The 18,511-nt window shown below is 47.1% G+C and overlaps 1 long non-coding RNA gene across 1 annotated transcript in view; it reads right to left on the reverse strand.

The window, feature by feature from the left end:
* Positions 1-3,815, reverse strand: part of LOC140409507 (uncharacterized) — a 31,429-nt gene extending 27,614 nt beyond the window's left edge. Inside the window, exons 1-2 of the long non-coding RNA XR_011940363.1 lie at positions 3,730-3,815; positions 2,770-2,942 (exon numbers count right to left, since the gene is read on the reverse strand). This is a non-coding gene — a long non-coding RNA (uncharacterized lncRNA). The remainder of the gene's footprint in view (positions 1-2,769; positions 2,943-3,729) is intronic.
* Positions 3,816-18,511: the final 14,696 nt, after the last annotated feature.

Raw genomic sequence — 18,511 nt, forward strand, 5'->3', positions numbered from 1 at the left:
TTGAACCCGCGCTGCTGGCCTTCTTCTGCATTACAAACCAGCTATCTAGCTCACTGAGCTAAACCAGCCCAAAGATGTAGAAGGAAAAGGGTTTCAAATTGAGGGAAAGGGTTGAAGTATGTGCAGTGAAAAAATACATTATAAAAGTTCAAGTAATTTTTAAAAGGCAGAATAGAGAGCAAAGAAGAATAAGAGAATAAAGGCAATAAAACATAAATATTTTTCAATTAAGGTTGAGCTTTTGGTATTCAATTTTCTGTTTTGATTTGTCTGTTATTATTAATATTTAAGCAGCTTTATGTCTGCAAAATTAGTGTGCCCAGCACTACAGAGCATTCTATGAAAAGTGACAAAATTACCTTGAACGAGAACTGCCTTCATAAAAAAAGAAACTAGTTCTGTCTATTTCATAGTGCAGTAAAGAAACATGAGCAGGGATTTGAGAAGCCATCTTCATTAAAACAAGTGGTAGCTTCGGGAAACCTAATACTGAAGCGAAAGGCTGAGAAATGTCAAATACCGTGAAGGGGACTTAACATGCCAAGGTCATGCTGTGAGCATAGACACTATATGTCATGCTGAATGGAGTGCACTGCAGCAGCAGTATCAGCAATAGTATTCCTCCAATGAGCCAAACAAATTAGAAGGTTTCGACTCCACAGCTTGTCCCTCAGATGGTCTGTCAGCAGCTACCTTGTATAAATATTCTGCACCGTATAGGGAGAACAAATCTTGGCCCATTCTAACATGAGGTAACATAAGAACTGCACTGGCAAGGATATGCTGGATTAGATGGACTGCAAACTGAAGACAACATGGATTGAATCAGTCAGACACTTTCAAATATTTTATGGAACCCAATGTGTTTTCACAGTTATAGGCATCTTGGAGGTTTCTGTCAGTGCAAAGATGAGTAAGGCCTTTTAATGCAGGCATATTATTTTCAGAAGTTACTTAAAAAGCAAGTAATGTTTCTCACGCAATCACTGTGTAACATATTTGTGATAGTTTCACACTTAGTTGCAGAGTAAGATACTAGAGCTACTGTACATCTGGACAACAAGGTTAAATTACAGGATTCCAAAACCATGAAAGCTGAGGAGGTTACTGTGCAATTGAGTCTAGAAGAGCACAACAAGATGCATAAAAGTTATTTGCAGTACTGTGATTAGCTGAGCTGAGCTGAAGTGATTCAAAGATAGCCAGGAGTAATTGTGGGACGTCTATCAACATCTTATAAGTTCATTGTCAGGGCATGTGGTATTTCTTAGGGTTAACCAAAATTCACAAAACAATGCCAATCTTGACAAACAAGCCAACAAAAATTATACGGCATGTCTTAGCCCGATTCGTAATTTTCTGCAGTGCAAATCATTTACAATTTTAAAAATATCTTGGGCGTCATTCTCCGACCCCCCAGCGGATCGGAGAATGGCCGTTGGCCGCCGAGAATCCCGCCCCCGCCGGTTGCCGAAGTCTCCGGTACCGGAGATTGGGTGGGGGCGGGAATCGGGCCGCGCCGGTTGGCGGGCCCCCCCGCTCAATTCTCCGGCCCGGATGGGCCGAAGTCCCGCCGATAAATTGCCTGTCTCGCCGGCGTAAATTAAAGTAGGTATTTACCGGCGGGACAAGGCGGCGTGGGCGGGCTCTGGGGTCTTGGGGGGGGCGCGGGGCGATCTGACCCCGGGGGATGCCCCCACGGTGGCCTGGCCCGCGATCGGGGCCCACCTGTGCCGTGGGGGCACTCTTTCTCCTCCGCCTCCGCAACGGCCTCCACCATGGCGGAGGTGGAAGAGACTCTCCCCACTGTGCATGCGCGGGAAACTGTCAGCGGCCGCTGACACTCCCGCGCATGCGCCGCCCGGGGATGCCGTTTCCGCCAGCTGGCGGGGCGGAAATCCCTCCGGCGCCGGCCTAGCCCCTCAATGTTGGGGCTCGGCCCCCAAAGATGCGGAGAATTCCGCACCTTTGGGGCGGCGCGATTCCCATCTGATTGGCGCCGATTTGGGCGCCAGTCGGCGGACATCGCGCCATTGGGGGAGAATTTCGCCCATAGTTACCAAAGATGCACCTGGACTTGGGAGCATAAATAAATAATCTTTATTGTCACAAGCAGGCTTACATTAACACTGCAATGAGGTTACTATGAAAAGCCCCTAGTCCCCACATTCCGGCGCCTGTTTGGGTACACAGAGGGAGAATTCTGAATTCTCAGCTGGTACGGGAATTGAACCCGCACTGCTGGTCTTGTTCTGCATCACAAACCAGCTGTCTAGCCCACTGAGCTAAACCAGACCCCCGAGGCATAGCTCCTTTTGTATTCAATGTCCATTTCATATTGCTGACCTCAAAATTAGCTTCATTTGCTTTCCTCCACTCCTTTCCTGAAGATGTTGATTACTTGGTGGAGTCTGGTTTCACGGGCGCCAATCCTTTAGTCCCTTGCTTCAGTCGGCAATTACACTTGGGAGCCTTCATGATGAGTGCCAGGAAGCCATTCAATGTGGGGACCATAAGATTGAGCCTCACCAGATGCCTACGCATGCACTTTCAACGTGGGTCACTGGCCAGTAAACAGAAGCAGAAATTCTTGATTTATCCTTTCCTAACAATACGACAGTTCTAAGCATTGCTACTACCACTCTGGCGAAGGTCAAGAAATTTAGCACAAACTGGGGATTGACCCTGGGGTATTTGTGGCCTGTATGGTTCAGCTACTTACTTACTAAACTCACTGAGCCATCAGGAGAGCTAAAGTTAACTTTTAACCTTTAAGTCTTCCATAGGTGTTTGAGGGGCAGCACGGTAGCATAGTGGTTAGCACAATTGCTTCACAGCTCCAGGGTCCAAGGTTCGATTCCCAGCTTGGGCCACTGTCTGTGCGGAGTCTGCACGTTCTCCCCGTGTGTGCGTGGGTTTTATCCGGGTGCTCCGGTTTCCTCCTACAGTCCAAAGATGTGCAGGTTAGTTGAATTGCTAAATTGCTCTTAGTGTCCAAAATTGCCCTTAGTGTTGGGTGGGGTTACTGGGTTATGGGGATAGGGTGGAGGTGTGGCCTTGGGCAGGGTGCTCTTTCTAAGACCCGGTGCAGACTCGATGGGTCGAATGACCTCCTTCTGCACTGTAAATTCTATGTCTATATCTATTGGACCCCCCAAAAAAGCCCTCTTGCTCCTTACACCTGGCACAACATGGTCCACTAGATATATCATTGTGTGGGTATGATTTTCTTTCATTTAGTGATGATAATTCCAATGGGAAAATCTTAAAGCTTTGCCCAAGCAGGTGCCTCTATGCTTTATATTTGCTGATAATAAGTATTTTGCACTGAGGGTAATCACTGAGAAAATATATTGGAAAATTAAGGCCTTTTTCTCACTCCAAATTTGTGTTTTGTTGAAAGGCAGAATAAACTGATCTTTATATTTGGGAAAAATTGTGCGTCTACTATTGGTTTTGATTTAGCCAACATCTCTCAGCTTTCGCGATGAAATTATATTTAGTGATCATAAATATTTCTAAAAACTCATTCATCACATCAAAAAAACACATGCTAATCATGAAAAAGGTCAAAATTCTGTGCCTTTAGTGACAGCACATGTCTTTTCTAACAACAGTGTTTTAAAAAGGGGAAAAAGACAAAATCTATGATAACTAATGTTCTTAAATGTTCACGAGTAAATTAGCTTGAAAGAAAAGCAGATCGATAACCGTACAGAATGCTCTTACATTTCAGGGCTGCTGCTGATCACAGATTGTCTCTGAATATAAACTGTAAGAGAACCCCACAGAGACCACCCCACGACAACCTATAAAGAGCAAGAAACAAAGGGCATTGAGTCTGAAGATGCCTCGATTTCCCAAGACGCTCAGCCCGTCACATCAAACTACCAATTAGTCACAAATTTTTACGACTAAGGGATCAGCAGGCTGGTGCAGTCTCTTGTCATCTTGCAAGATATCCCGGTAAATGGCATATATTAAAACAGCCTTGTAGCAAATTTTCAAAAAAGACAATTTATGTGCTCTGGCATCAGCTTCAGATAAAGCGAATGTTTACTTCTCATTTGCAGTACAGCCTTGCTGTGTCCTGCAGGCTCCTTGTCACTTTCTGTCTCCCTCTCTCCTCGAATCAGTCACTCTCAGTTAAGTGACCTGTCCACATCATTATTGCCCTATTAATTGCTTCTACCTACATTTTTTTTAAGTGGTTGCCCTATGAGAGGTCTTTCTCTTCAAAGTTTAATGCAGCTGGACCAGCAATCAATGGACCTTTAACTGAATAATTGTGAAGGTTGATTAGCTGTCAAAAACTCTTTTTACAGTGTTCACAAGCAGTAAATCTCAGTTCAAAGCCTGAGATACTTCACATGTCATCTGGTCCTTCATCCAAGACTGATAAATTGTGAAACAGTCAATGACAAATTCCACAAAGTCAAAAGAATAAAGAGATACAGAAAGTCAAACTGCCTACTTTTCTAACGAGTGTAATCCACAGCTAGTATTGCATCGTATAAAAGTACACCACATGGTCTAAAACATATTTGTTCAACATTTCCATGGTTAGAATCATGGTAAGCTGACAAATTCAGGAATCAGATTGTGGACAAGTTATATCACTGTTCACATCATTTCACAGAGCAATTTGTATTGCACCACTTTATCACAACATTAATACTAAGCCACTCAACTCACTATTAAGCATATTGAAGTATTGTTATATTAAAGTTACCTTTAATAATTACTTTGTGGCCGAGTTTTTAAAAATCTTTAGATTGTACAGTACCTGTAAGCCAACCATAACATTACGAATCTATTATGAGTGAGCACGAATTTGGTGCCGAGGTACCAGGTTCAATCCCGGCTCTGGGTCACTGTCCTTGTGGAGTTTGCTCCCAGTGTTTGCGTGGGTTCCGCCCCCACAACCCAAATATGTGCAGGCTAGGTGGATTGGTCACGCTAGATTGCCCCTTAATTGGGATAAATGAATTGGTTACTCTAAATTTTTATTAAAAAAAGGATTGAGCACAAATTGAGGGCTGGAAATCCTAAAGTTCCAAGATTGGTCACGTAAATTGATCTTTTATTTGGTATAGGCTTTATTTTTTCAAATGGCAGAATGCATAAATAAGCCCGAAGCCTCATTATTCCTGCCGAAATAACTAAGGAAAATGTACTAAAGTGATCACTTATGGTTCAGACTATGACGGACTATGTCAATGTCATCAGTAGAAGCTGGACTTTGGTGGATATAACGTGATAGGAGTGATTTTCCAAGCAAATTTTCAAATCTAAAAGCCACTGATGACCCCCCCCCCACATCAGAGACCCCGATCAGTCACCCCTGCCTGGAAGCTGATGAAAGAGTGAAGAATCACTGCTTTTTCACTTACCTGTCCCTTACACCTGCTCAGACATAAGTGTTGAAAGCAGCAGCTGTTACTTATAGAAAACCAAAACACATTGCAAGGCTTTAAACCCCCTCAGATCCTTTAATCTGTGAGGCTTCAATTTACATTCAAAAATAAATAGCTTTTAATAGGCTGTAATTGACAGGGTAATAACTTCCAGACAGCCAAGTGACTGATTGATTATTGTCATTTCCCTTCATGCTTAAATGCATCTCAAGAACCCTGTTGTGAAGCTAGCCTCAGTGTTTATAAACATCTAGGAGATAAGTGCTTTCACTTCTTTGTCTCAGCGGAAAGCACTTAACTGCTTTTGATGTGGTGATAATATAAGTTATGTAAGTAAAGTCACCATAGTCACAGATGACCAGAAACTGCTTTCCCCTTTGAGGTGGAGAGCTGACTGGTGATGATTTAACCTGAGGATCACCACACCTCAGGCGAGGGGCAAGGTTCATGAATAACCTCAGCTGGTATGTGAATTGAACTCACACCGTTGGCCTTGCTCTGCATCACAAACCAGATGTCCAGCCAACGGAGCTAAACTGGCCCCTTAAAATGAAGACATCTTAAGACTGATACAATATCCTGGCAAAGAATACACAACAGTCTTACAGCTGTTCATTTATTTTGTGAATGTATGAGTGGCCTTGTTTTGTCAATGCACTGTGTATGCCCATCATGGCATTGTGTTTGCTCGGTGGTCCACTGCATTTCTTCTCTGCCTGAAGACAGGTCCAACCCACAACACAAGATCTCCACAATAGATAGTGCAGTGGAGAAGGTGCTGAGTCCATCCCATCCAAAATGGGGAATCAAACGCTGTGCTGTTGGCACCAATATGATCTATGCCAGCTGTCCAGCCAACTCTGTTGCTGTGGCAATATAGACTTCCACTTACCTGTTGCAGTCCTGGCGAGTGATGGTAAACGCTCCAATTTCTTTCCATCACACAGTTGACCAGGAATCTCTCACACTCCTACCACCTGACATTGGCATATATTTGAAGGCATTACAACTTTCTACTTAACTATTTGGCCATGTTATGAACACGCCTTCTTTAACCATCAAGTCTTGGAGTGGGACTTGAACCCAAAGCATTTGGTTCAGTGACAGGGATGCCATCACCGCACCACAAGACCTCTGGTTACAACTGGTAAGCAACAAACTTCAAGCTTGATACCAACACAATGGCTTCAATTTTAAATGGTTGGGTGGCACAGTCGCACTGCTGCCTCACAGCGCCAGGGACCTGGGTTCAATTCTGACCTTGGATGACTGTGCGGAGTTTGCCCCTTCTCCCCATGTCTGTGTGGATTTCTTCTGGGTAGCTGGTTTCCTCCCACAGTCCAAAGATTTGCAGGTTAGGTGGATTGGCCATGCTAAATTGCCCTCTGGTATACAAAGATCTGCAGGTTAGGTGGTGTTACGGTGAAAGGGCTGAGGACTGGGCCTAGGCAGGGTGCTCTTTCAGGGGGTTGGTGCAGACTTGATGGGCTGAATGGCCTCCTTCTGCACTGTAGGGATTCCATGGAGTTGCAATTGCCTCAACGGTACTCATATCACACACAGTCACACATTCACATTCGGGTTTTGACTCTGTGAATCTGTCCTCTTGCAGTGGTAAAGAGTGCCGATGCTTTTTGAGTGGCTCAAGAGACTTTTTAAATTCACTTATGAAACATGGTCATTGTTGGCAAGGCCTGTATTTATTGTCCATTCCCAATTAACCATGAGAAGGTGCTGGTGAGGCACTTGTGCTGCAGTCCGTTTGGGTGTAGATACCCCCACATTGCTGTTCGGGAGGAAGTTCCAGGGTTTTGGCCGAAGCGATTGAGAAGGAACGGCAATACAGATAAAGTCTGGATGGTGAGTGGCTTGGAGGGGAATCTGTAGGCGCTGGTGTTCCCATGTCGCTGCTGCTCTTGTCCTTCTAGGTAGTAGAGGTCAGGGTTTCAAAGATGCTGCATGAGAAGGCTTGGTAAGTTGCTTCATCTCATCATGTAGAGTGAAAACATTACTGCCAATATGCATTGGTAGTGGAGGGAGGGAATGTTTAAGGTGGTGGATGAGATGTCAATCAAGCAGACTGCTTTATCCTGGATGGTGTGGAGCTTCTTGAGTGTTATTTGAGCTGCATTCATCCAGAGGAGGTACGAGTGTTCCGTCATACTCCTGACTTGTGCCTTGTAGATGGTGGGCAGGCTTTGGGAAGTCAGGAGGTGAGTTACTCGCAACAAAACACCCAACCTCTGACCGGCTCTTGTAGCCACACTGTTTAAATGGCAGGTCCAGTTCAGGTTCTGGTCAATGGTAACCCCCAGGACATTGATGGTGGGGGGTTCAGTGATGATAATACCACTGACTGTCAAAGGAAGAGGTTATATGCTCTATTGTTGGAGGGGTTGTTGCCTGACATTTGTGTGGTGTGAATGCTACTTCACACCTACCAGGCCAACCTAAATGTCATCCAGGTCCTTCTGCATGTGGGCATGGACCGTTTCCTTATTTTAGGAGTTGTGAATGTGACTGAGGCCTATGCAATCATCAGCAAACATCCACTTCTGACCTTATGATAGTGGGAAGGTCATTGTTGAAGCGGTTGAAGCTGGGTGAGCCTGTGATACTTATGCAGTGATGTCCTGGGGCTGAGCTGATATGCTTTTAACCACCACAACATTTGTGCTAGGTCTTATTCCAAGCAATGGGGAAATTTCTCCCTGATTCTCATTGGCTTCAATTTTACCAGGGCTCCTTGATGCCATATTTGGTCAAATGCTACCTTGCACTCACCTCACTTCTGAAATTTAGCACTTCTACCCAGGGTTGGACCAAGGCTGTAATGAGATCTGGAGCTATGTTGCCCTGGAGGAATACAACTGAGCATCATTGAGCAAGTTATTTACTTAGCACTGTCAACAGCACCCTCCATGACTTTGTTGATGATTGAGAGCAGACAGTTGGGACATGAATTATCAGAGAGGATCCGTCTTGCTTCTTGTGGACAGGACAACCCTGGACAAATTCTCACTATTGTTGGGTAAATGCCAGTTTTGTAGCTGTACTGGAACAGTTTGGCTAGATGTGCAGCTCGTTCAGGAGCATATTGTCATGTGAGAGTACCTTTAAGAAATGGGTGTTTAAGAAATGTACCTTTAAGAAATGGGTGTTTAAGAAATGTACCTTTAAGAAATGGGTGTTTAAGAAATGTACCTTTAAGAAATGGGTGTTTATCAGTGATGTCAGAGTGTGTGTGGAGCTGGGCTGTCTGTCAGTTTTTTACTTTCATTTTAGGCTGTTTGCTGCAGGGTGTGTTTTAGTTTCGTTTTCAGAGCTGGATAGCTGCAGTCACAGCCAGAAGGTGTATTAGAGTCTCTCTGTAATCTAAAGACTGTAAATCGATCCTGGTGATTTAAAACTAATAACAGTAGTGACTTTAACCTGATGTGCTTCTGGTAAAAGGTGTTTTAAGACTTCTGGATGTTAAAAGGAAAACTTAAAGGATTACTTAGTGTTGTATTCTTTGGGGGTTGTATTTGAATTGATGGTTGCTAAGATGATCACTGTATGTTTTAAATAGGTTAACTTGAGTTTATAGAATAAACATTGTTTTGCTTTTAAAAATACTTTTCCATTTCTGCTGTACCACTCCGATAGAGTGGGCCGCGTGCTCCCCATACCACAATTTATTAAACATTGTGGGTCGGGTGAACTCCATGATACACTTTGGGGTTCTCTAAACCCCGGCCCACCCCAGATATTGTCATGGCCTGTAATCTTTCTGTATTGAGTGCATTCAGCCATTTCTTAATAAGGTTTCACATGGAGTAAATTGAATTGGCTGAAGGCTGGCATTTGTGATGGTTGGTACCTCAGAAAGGCATTCAGATGATCTGGGTGATTATGGTTGCAATTGCATCATCTTTGTCGTTTGCATTCACGTGTTTCTCTCCAATATTAATGAAGTTCGGAATATTTATCCAGCTTTGTCCTCTCACTAGTTGTTTAGCTGTCCACCACGATTCACATCTGGATGTGGCAGGGTTGCAGAGCTTTAATCTGATCCATTGGTTGCGGGATCGCTTAACTTTGTGTATAGCAAGGTGCTTCCATTGTTTAACCTGCATGTAGTCCCCTGTTGTAGCTTATGTATGCCAGGTGCTGCTGCTGCCAAGCTCCCCGACACTCCTCATTGAACCAGGGTTGGTCCCTTGACTTCATAGTTAATTACAATTCTGCTTTGAAATGCTCATTTTTGAGTTGGTAGATCTCTTCTGAATTTATGCCATTTAGGATGGTAGTCGTGCCACACATAACAATAGAGAGAGTAGGGAGTCCTTCGTGTGAATATGTGAGTTTGTCCCCACAAGGGCTGTGTCAGGATAATGTCACAAACAGTTGCATTCGCAAAGGATAGATTGGTGAGGACTACGTCCGGAAGGTTTTGTTTTCCCCATGTTGGTTCTCTCACCACTTGTTGTGTAAGCTCTGTGTGACAGATAAGTCCTTCAGAAGATGGCTAGCTTGGGCAGTCGTAGGACTACCAAACCATTCTTGGTAATGAAGGTAAAAGCCTCCATCCTGAACATATGCTGTGCCTTTGATACCCTATGTGCTGCTTCCAAGTAGTGTTCAACTTGGAGGAGTGCTGACTAATCAGTGGGCGACACAGTGGCACAGTGGTTAGCACTGCTGCCTCACAGTGCCAGGGACCAGGGTCGCATTCTGGCCTTGGGTGACTGCATGTGGAGTTTGCACATTCTCCCCGTGTCTTGTTCCTGATTTCCTCCAGGTGCTCCAGTTTCCTCCCACAGCCCAAAGATGTACAGGTTAGGTGGATTAGCCATGCTACATTGCTCCTTGGTGTCCAAGGATGTGTAGGTTGGATGGGTTATGGGGATAGGGTAGGGGAGTGGGCCTAGGTAGGGTATCTTCCAGAGGGTCATTGCAGACTCATTGGACTGTATGGCCTCCTTCTGCTCTGTAGGAACTCTAAAGTTCTATGGTTCTATCAGTTGAGGGAAGAATTCTGGATCAACTGGGGGTTTCTTTACGCATTTTGGACCTGATGTCATAAGTTGTAATGAGGTATGGAGCCAATGTTGAGAAGTTTGAGGGTCAGTCTCAGTGTGTGTAAACCACTGCACCATCCCTCTGCTGCAGTCTTCTGGTGAGGAACCAGACATCCTCAGCGAGGGTGATGAAAAGGCCTAGGATATCAGCTGAAAGGTATGATTCAGTGAGTAAACCATGTTCCTTTTGTAGGTCACAAACAAGTCCGAATTGAGTTGGTAAAAAGAAAAGTACCTTTATTGCAAAGCAAAACAATGTACATCAGATCACAGACAGGTCTGCCCTGTTGGTTCCATATCTGACCGACTTTATATAGAATTCAATCAGGAAAGCCCTTGGGCTCCCCACACACTTAATGGAAGAGCTCATATTCGGTGAGATTCACAGGGAGACTGATTGCTCCAACCCTGTAGGTCTCGTGGGGGCTATAAGATCCTTCACCCCCCCCACCCCCGCCAAGTCCGAAGACTCTTCTGATGACTGCGGAGGAGAAGGGCGAACATTGCTTCCGTTCAGAATGCTGTGGTGGATGTATTGTCTGAGACTTCCTGCATTTCCATATCGGAGCCTGTATCAACAACTTCTCTCATTTTGGCTTCTTTACCTTCTTGGGTAATGCTCCAGTGTCCACTGGTAACGGATTCGGTTTGACTGTAATTTTCCTCTACCAAGGAACTTTTCGGAAGACTGGTCTCCTGGACCTTATGTGATCGATGTGTTTTTTCATGTCACGACCTTGTGCCTGAACTTGATATGATACCATGTCTGGCGGATGGTTGCTCCTGATATCCACTGGGCGCCGTCTGCAAAGTTTCGAACAAAAGACTGCGTCACCTGGTACAAACAGTTGGGTCAGTTTTCAGGGCAATGCCCTTGCTGCTCCCGGCTGTGGCATACTTTCCCATCAATATCAGGAAAAGCAAGACTAAGGGGGGTTCGAAACCTTCTGCCCATTAGGAATTCAACCGGTGCTACCCCAGTCGTGGCATGTGGAGTGGTCCTATAGGAGAACAAGAATCTGGCCAGTCGTGTGTCTAGTGACCCCAGAGTCTGCTTTTTCAGTCCTCATTTGAATGTCTACAGCCCTTTTTGCAAGCACATTGGAAGCCAGGTGATACAGATGTGCATTATTCTGTTCGCCTGCATGAATCCTGCAAATTTTTCACTTGTGAAGGGAATTCCGTTGTCTGTAACCAACACCTCCGGGATCCCGAGCGTACTGAAAGAAAGGCGCAACCTCTCAATGGTCGCCTTTGAGTTGGTCGTTGACATTCTATGGACTTCCAACCAAATAGAGTGGGCATCTATGATCAGAAAGAATATCGAGCCTTGAAAGGGGCTGGCAAAGTTGGCATGTAACTGCTCCCATGGTCGCTTCTGTCGTTCCCATTGTCATGAGATGCAAACATACAGCTAATGAACACATAGCATAGGACACGACCAATGAGCAATCAGGACACTCAAGGGTGGTATCTCACTATAAAAGGGATGAGGCACTCACACCCTGCCTTTTTCCACAGACCAACATCTACAGAGTGAGACAGGGTATATCCTCAGCATCACACCCCAGCACGTGGCTTAGAGCAAGGCTGGTTCAGTTAGATTGAGTTACTACATTTAGATTAGCAGGGAGTCGAACTCATTGAGAACTGTGATAATAGTTCAATAAAACACATTGAACTCACTTCAAAGTCTGGAGCATCTTATACTCAAAACTGCATCAAGTGGCAGCTTGTGTTATTCCAAATTACATAACACAACATGATACCAGGAGTCTGTTCAATCTAGTTAGTTCAACTCAGCAAGATCCGTGACGACCAGCGAATGTATACTGGCACAATGGAAAAGATTCAAACTCCTCACCAGCTCAGGACCTCCGGCAATTTCAGTGCCAATTGGCGGACATTCAAGCAGAAATTTTAGCTTTACGTCGAAGCATCAGACCTCAATGGCACATCTGATGCACGGAAAATAGCTCTTTTCCTCACCACAGCGGGTGATCACGCCTTGGAAATATTCAACTCCTTTCACTTCGCCGAAGACCAGGACAAGACAAAGTTTCAGACCATCCTGGACAAGTTTGACAGTCACTGTGAGGTGGACACCAACAAAATCTTCGAGCGCTACATATTCAAGCAGCAATTGCAAGGTAAAGACGAATCCTTCACCTCATATTTAACTAACCTTAGACGGCTAGCGCAATCCTGCAACTTCGGTGATATCACTGACTCCATGATCAGAGACCAAATCGTTTTTGGAGTTCACTCTGATCCTCTGAGAGAGCCGTTACTGAAGAACAAGCATATGACCCTGCCAGTCACGATTGAAATATGCACAGTGCATGAGCATGCTGAAAATCGCTATTCCCAGTACAAAACGGCAGAAAATGATCGACTAACCTCCCACGAGGCGAAGAGTCTGCAGGCCATCTCCCGGATGCAGCGCCTCAACATTGACGAAAGCGGCCATTTTGCACGCTCTTCCTGGGACCCGACGCATGTGCGATGCGAACGGGATAACAAAGTGGCTGAAACCCGCACTGCACAGGTGCAGATGTCTGAGAACCGCACTGCGCATGTGCAACAACGCACGGAGCGTCAGGACGCCGACGTCATGGCGTGTTCGAACTGTGGCACCGCCCATTTAAAGAAACACTGCCCTGCAAGAGGCAGACGCTGCTTAAGCTGCAGGAATCCTGGCCACAATGCAGCCCTGTGCAGATTTGCACCACCAGTCAGGGGCCAGCGCTCCCAATTCCGACGACGGCGCATCTGGTGTGTGCAACAACGCCTACAGGATTCTGATCCCGGCAGTGTAACGGATCCAGATGATGAATGCCTGGACAACGCTTACCGTGTGGGCATTATTACAATGTGTGAATATGCCACACCAGACTCATCGCAAGTCCAATCAATCCTAGCTGTGGATTCCGAGGACGAATGGCGAGCAGTGATGAAGGTCAACCACTGCCCCATCCAGTTCAAGCTGGACGCAGGTGCCTCTGCCAATCTCCACTCACAGGCAGACTTCAGACACATTAAGAAGCCCCTCATGGTCCTTCCAGCTGCCTGCACGCTCCTGGATTACAACGGGAATGCCATCACGGCACTGGGATCCTGCCATCTGCACGTATCCAACCGACACACACAAGCACGGTTACGCTTTGAAATTGTTAAGCCGGACAGGGCATCCCTATTAGGTGCGCACGCCTGCAAGCAGCTGAACCTCATTCAACGGGTTTACACCACAACATCCTCCCATGTTGATCTTCAGGCCGGCATCGACGACATCCTCGCCCAGTATCCAGATGTGTTCGATGGGATGGGCATGCTGCCGTATTGATACAAGGTTCTGCTACGACCTGATGCCAAGCCAGTGGTCCACGCACCACAACGAGTCCCTGCTCCACTGAGAGAGCGCCTGAAGGCACAGCTCAGGGACCTTCAGCAAAAAGGCATCATATCCAACGTCACCGAACCGACTGACTGGGTCAGCTCGATGGTGTGCGTAAAGAAGTCTTCGGGGGACCTGCGTGTCTGCATTGATCCCAAGGATCTCAATAAGAATATCATGCGGGAACACTACCCCATCCCGAAATGGGAGGAACTCACGAGTGAGATGGCACATGCGCGCTACTTCACCAAATTGGGTGCGTCACAAGGATTTTGGCAAATCCAGCTGGAAGAGTACAGCAGAAGTTTCTACACCTTCAACACGCCTTTTGGCAGATACTGCTACAATCGCAAGCCATTTGGCATCATCTCGGCATCAGAGATATTCCATCGCATCATGGAGCAGATGATGGAAGGCATTGAAGGGGTTCGTATGTATGTGGACGACATCATCATATGGTCCACGACCCCTGAAGAACATGTGTCCTGTCTCCAGAAGATATTCTGCCGTGTACATGCCAACAGCCTAAAGTTAAACAGGTCCAAATGTTGTTTTGGCACATCGATGCTCAAGTTCCTAGGCGACCAGATCTCACAGCATGGTATGCGCCCAGAAACAGACTAAATCAAAGCTATTGAGGCAATGAAAAGGCGGTGCTGTGCTTCTTGGGTATGGTCAATTTTCTGGGCAAGTTCATTCCAAACATGGCCACACACACCACGGCCCTACGCAACCTGGTGAAAAAGTCAACTGCCTTTGAGTGGAAGGCGGCACACCAGACAGAGTGGATGGAGCTGAAAGCCAAGCTCACCACTGCACAATTCCTGGCATTCTTCAACCCGGACCGGGAGACAAAGATATCCACAGATGCGAGTCAGGATGGCATCGGTGCGGTGTTGCTTCAACGAGATGACACATTATCCTGGGCACCAGTAGCCTACGCATCAAGAGCGATGACGCCCACTGAAACCAGATGTACACAGATTGAGAAGGAATGCTTGGGCCTTCTCACCGGCATCCTCAAATTTCATGATTATGTCAACGGTCTGCCGACATTCACTGTCGAGACGGATCATAGGCCTCTGATCCACATCATCCACAAGGACCTGAATGACATGACGCCTCGGTTGCAGAGAATCCTGCTTAAACTTAGGAGGTATGACTTCAACTTGATGTACACACCTGGCAAGGAGCTCATCATCACTGATGCATTGTCCCGCTCTGTCACCTCGCCTAGTGAACCGCTGGAGATCATCCAGCACATCGAATCGCAGGTGCAGTTGTGTGCTAGCACTCTCCCGGCGACAGATGAGATGGTAGTTCTCATCCGTGATGAGACAGTGCTCTTGCAGCACATCATCCACAACCTCACCAATGGCTGGCAGAAAGGGCAGTGCCCACAATTTTACAATGTGAAGGATGACCTGACGGTGATTGATGGTATCCTCCTCAAGCTGGACAGGATTGTCATTCCGCTCAGTCTCCAGAGCTTGGTGCTGTGCCAGATTCATGAGGGACACCTGGGCGTTGAGAAGTGCAGACGCAGAGCTCGGCAAGCTGTCTACTGGCCCGGCATCAGCCAGGACATCATGAACGTGGTCCTGAACTGTGCTACCTGTCAGCGGTTCCAGCCAGCACACAGCAAGGAGACGCGCCAACAGCATGACATAGTGACGTCTCCGTGGTCCAAGGTTGGCATCGACCTCTGTCATGCGAATGGTCACGACTACATATTGATCATCGACTATTTCTCGAATTACGCTGAGGTGCTGAAGCTCCCGGACCTCACCTCTCGGACCATCATCAAAGCCTGTAAGGAGACGTTCTCAAGGCATGGCATCCCAATCACTGTCATGAGCGACAATGGCCCATGCTTTAGCAGTCGGGAATGGTCCATGTTTGCCAGGTCATAAAACTTCCAGCATGTCACCTCCAGTCCGCACTATCCGCAGTCCTCGAGAAAGGGGTGCACATTGTGAAACAGCTCATTTGCAAGGCCGCGGACTCTGCTTCCGACATACACCTTGAACTGCTCGTGTACAGGGCGACTCCATTGTCCACTGGCATGTCGCCGGCTCAACTCCTGATGAACAGGGACCTGCGGACGACGCTTCCACCTGCCCAACCTGGATCATCTCCCGCTGCTGCAGAAGGTGCAGCAGCACAAGACCGTCAAAAGCAGGGCTATGAGGCCCATGCCACCGATCTGGCCGTGCTATCTGATGTGTTGGGTGTTCTGGATCACAAACAGGTCACCAACACTTGAAGTGGTGCAACTCTATTTTATTATAAGGTTAACAATATTAACATACTTGAACTGTTGGTAAATGCAATACCAGCTTTAACTGTTGGCCCTTGCCTAGTCCTAACCAGGTGACGCCCTCAGCACATGGTGAATGTCTGTGTTACAGGCTGTGAGCTCTGTGCTCTGAGCTGGCTGCTACTAGAATGAGCGGGAACTCTCCTGTCCCCTGACTTTATAGTGTGTGTGCTCTCACTGGTGATTGGCTGCGGTGTTGTGTATGCTGATTGGTCCCACTGCATGTCCATCAGTGTGTGTGTGTGTGTGTGTGTCTGCACCATAATATACTGGTGTATGGAAGCGTGCCCATGCCTTCGAAAACATCGCGGTGCTGGTCGATGATGGCATTGAGTTGCGTCCTGAAGTCCGCATCCTGGAAGGCAGATGTGTCCTCTGGAGAGAGAGAGTGTACTCGTTGAGCGAGGTTTAGGAGTTTGCACGCCTGTGCGCCTAGCAGAGAATCCTTCGAGGAGCCCACGATCTCGAAGGGAAGGATGGCTTTTCGCGAATTGTGCGTCACTTCGTGTTGGCATAAACCGGTAACAGGAATGACGTTGCCATTGTAGCCCACTAGTTGGTAGGTCGACAGAAGAATGGTTGGTTTAACCCCAAGGGTCTGAAAGGCTGACCACGCTAGGAGATTAGCGGAAGCACCAGTGTCCAGGCGGAATCGTATCCGGGATCGGTTGACCGTCAGGGTGGCACACCACTCGTCGTCTGGATCAATGCTGTGCACCGACAGCGGCTGGTGGTTTTGATTCGGGGACAGCCTGTTCTTTGTTATAACAGCGACTCGAAAAGGCTCCCTCGGGTCCTCAGTGTCACTAGTCTGCGGGAAGTCAGAATCGGACTCGGTTTGGGGGTAGGTAACTGCTTGTTGCAGGGTTCTTCAGAGGTTTATTTCATTTCCTGGTTCAATTTGAGGCATTGTGCTGTCATTCCAGGTGAAGGAAGGTTGTTTTACAGCTTTAAAAGATTTTTTCTTTGATTTGGGACGTTTTCCCTTTAAATGGGCATGGTCCGGGGCCTCTGACGTCATGACGCACATGACGTAGCACGTGGGAGGCGTTTGCACGTGCGCAGATCGCGGTTCCTTTACTGATTGCCGTTTTCGTGATTGCGCATGCGCGGCGTCGCGCAACTGCGCAAGTGCAGTCCCTTTAGAAAGATGGCCGCCGACCAAAATCGTCCTCTCCTCCGGGATTTCGGCCTCGAGGTGAGTACTGGCGCTTCTCTTACCTTTTCTTGCTGGTTGGAGTGTGTTTTCCTCATGGTATTTGCCGAATTTGTCCAGGACTACCTGGAAGTCGCTCCTGTTTTGCCCCTTGGAGAACTTGAATTTTAAAAAGATTTCTTCTGCTCTGGCACCGGCGATGGTGAGGAGAAGCTCTGTTCAGGATCGGCCAGGTCTCTCTAGTTCGGCTGCCAGCAGGAAGATTTCAAACTTTTGCCGGAATGCCCGCCAGTTTTCGTGGTGATCGCCGTGGCACTGGAGCTGCTGCGAAACCCGGATCTTGAACATCTTGCCTGGGTATCGTTGCTGGTTGTCACTGTACGCTGAGGTATGGCTATCTGGACTGAACCAGTTCACTCCTGGTACCATGATGTGTTGGGTGCTCTGGATCACAAACAGGTCACCAACACTTGAAGTGGTGCAACTCTATTTTATTATAAGGTTAACTATATTAACATACTTGAACTGTGGGTAAATGCAATACCAGCTTTAACTGTTGACCCTTGCCTTGTCCTAACCAGGTGATGCACTCAGCACATGGTGAATGTCTGTGTTGCAGGCTGTGAGCTCTGTACTCCGAGCTGGCTGCTACTAGAATGAGTGGGAACTCTCCTGTCCCCTGTCTTTATAGTGCGTGTGCTCTCACTGGTGATTGGCTGCGGTGTTGTGTATGCTGATTGGTCCCACTGCATGTCCATCAGTGTGTGTGTGTGTGTCTGCACCATAATATACTGGTGTATATTATGACACTATCCCCAGCAGACTCTGTCAGGATCAAGATACCGAATGGTGGGTGGTCTGCCCCGGTTGACATTGTTCAACAGGCCGCGTCCCGGTCTAATGCTGTGCGTATGGCTGATGGCTCCATCGTGCGAAGGAATCGGCGGGCACTGCACAAAGTTGCCTGCCAGCAACCACTTTCTCCTCCATTTCCATATGTTGAATTGCCACCTCCAGATACCTCGCACTACGAGGCCACCAGTCAGGCTTCCACCCCGCCTGTCAAGGAGCCGTCGTCCCCTCCGCCACCTCTCCGGCGGTCGACTAGGATCAGACTGGACTTGTGAACGTTTGTTTTGTTTGCTCTGTTCTGTTGTCCTC

Source organism: Scyliorhinus torazame, chromosome 3 (genome assembly GCF_047496885.1).
Source record: "Scyliorhinus torazame isolate Kashiwa2021f chromosome 3, sScyTor2.1, whole genome shotgun sequence".
NCBI classification, from domain to species: domain Eukaryota; kingdom Metazoa; phylum Chordata; class Chondrichthyes; order Carcharhiniformes; family Scyliorhinidae; genus Scyliorhinus; species Scyliorhinus torazame.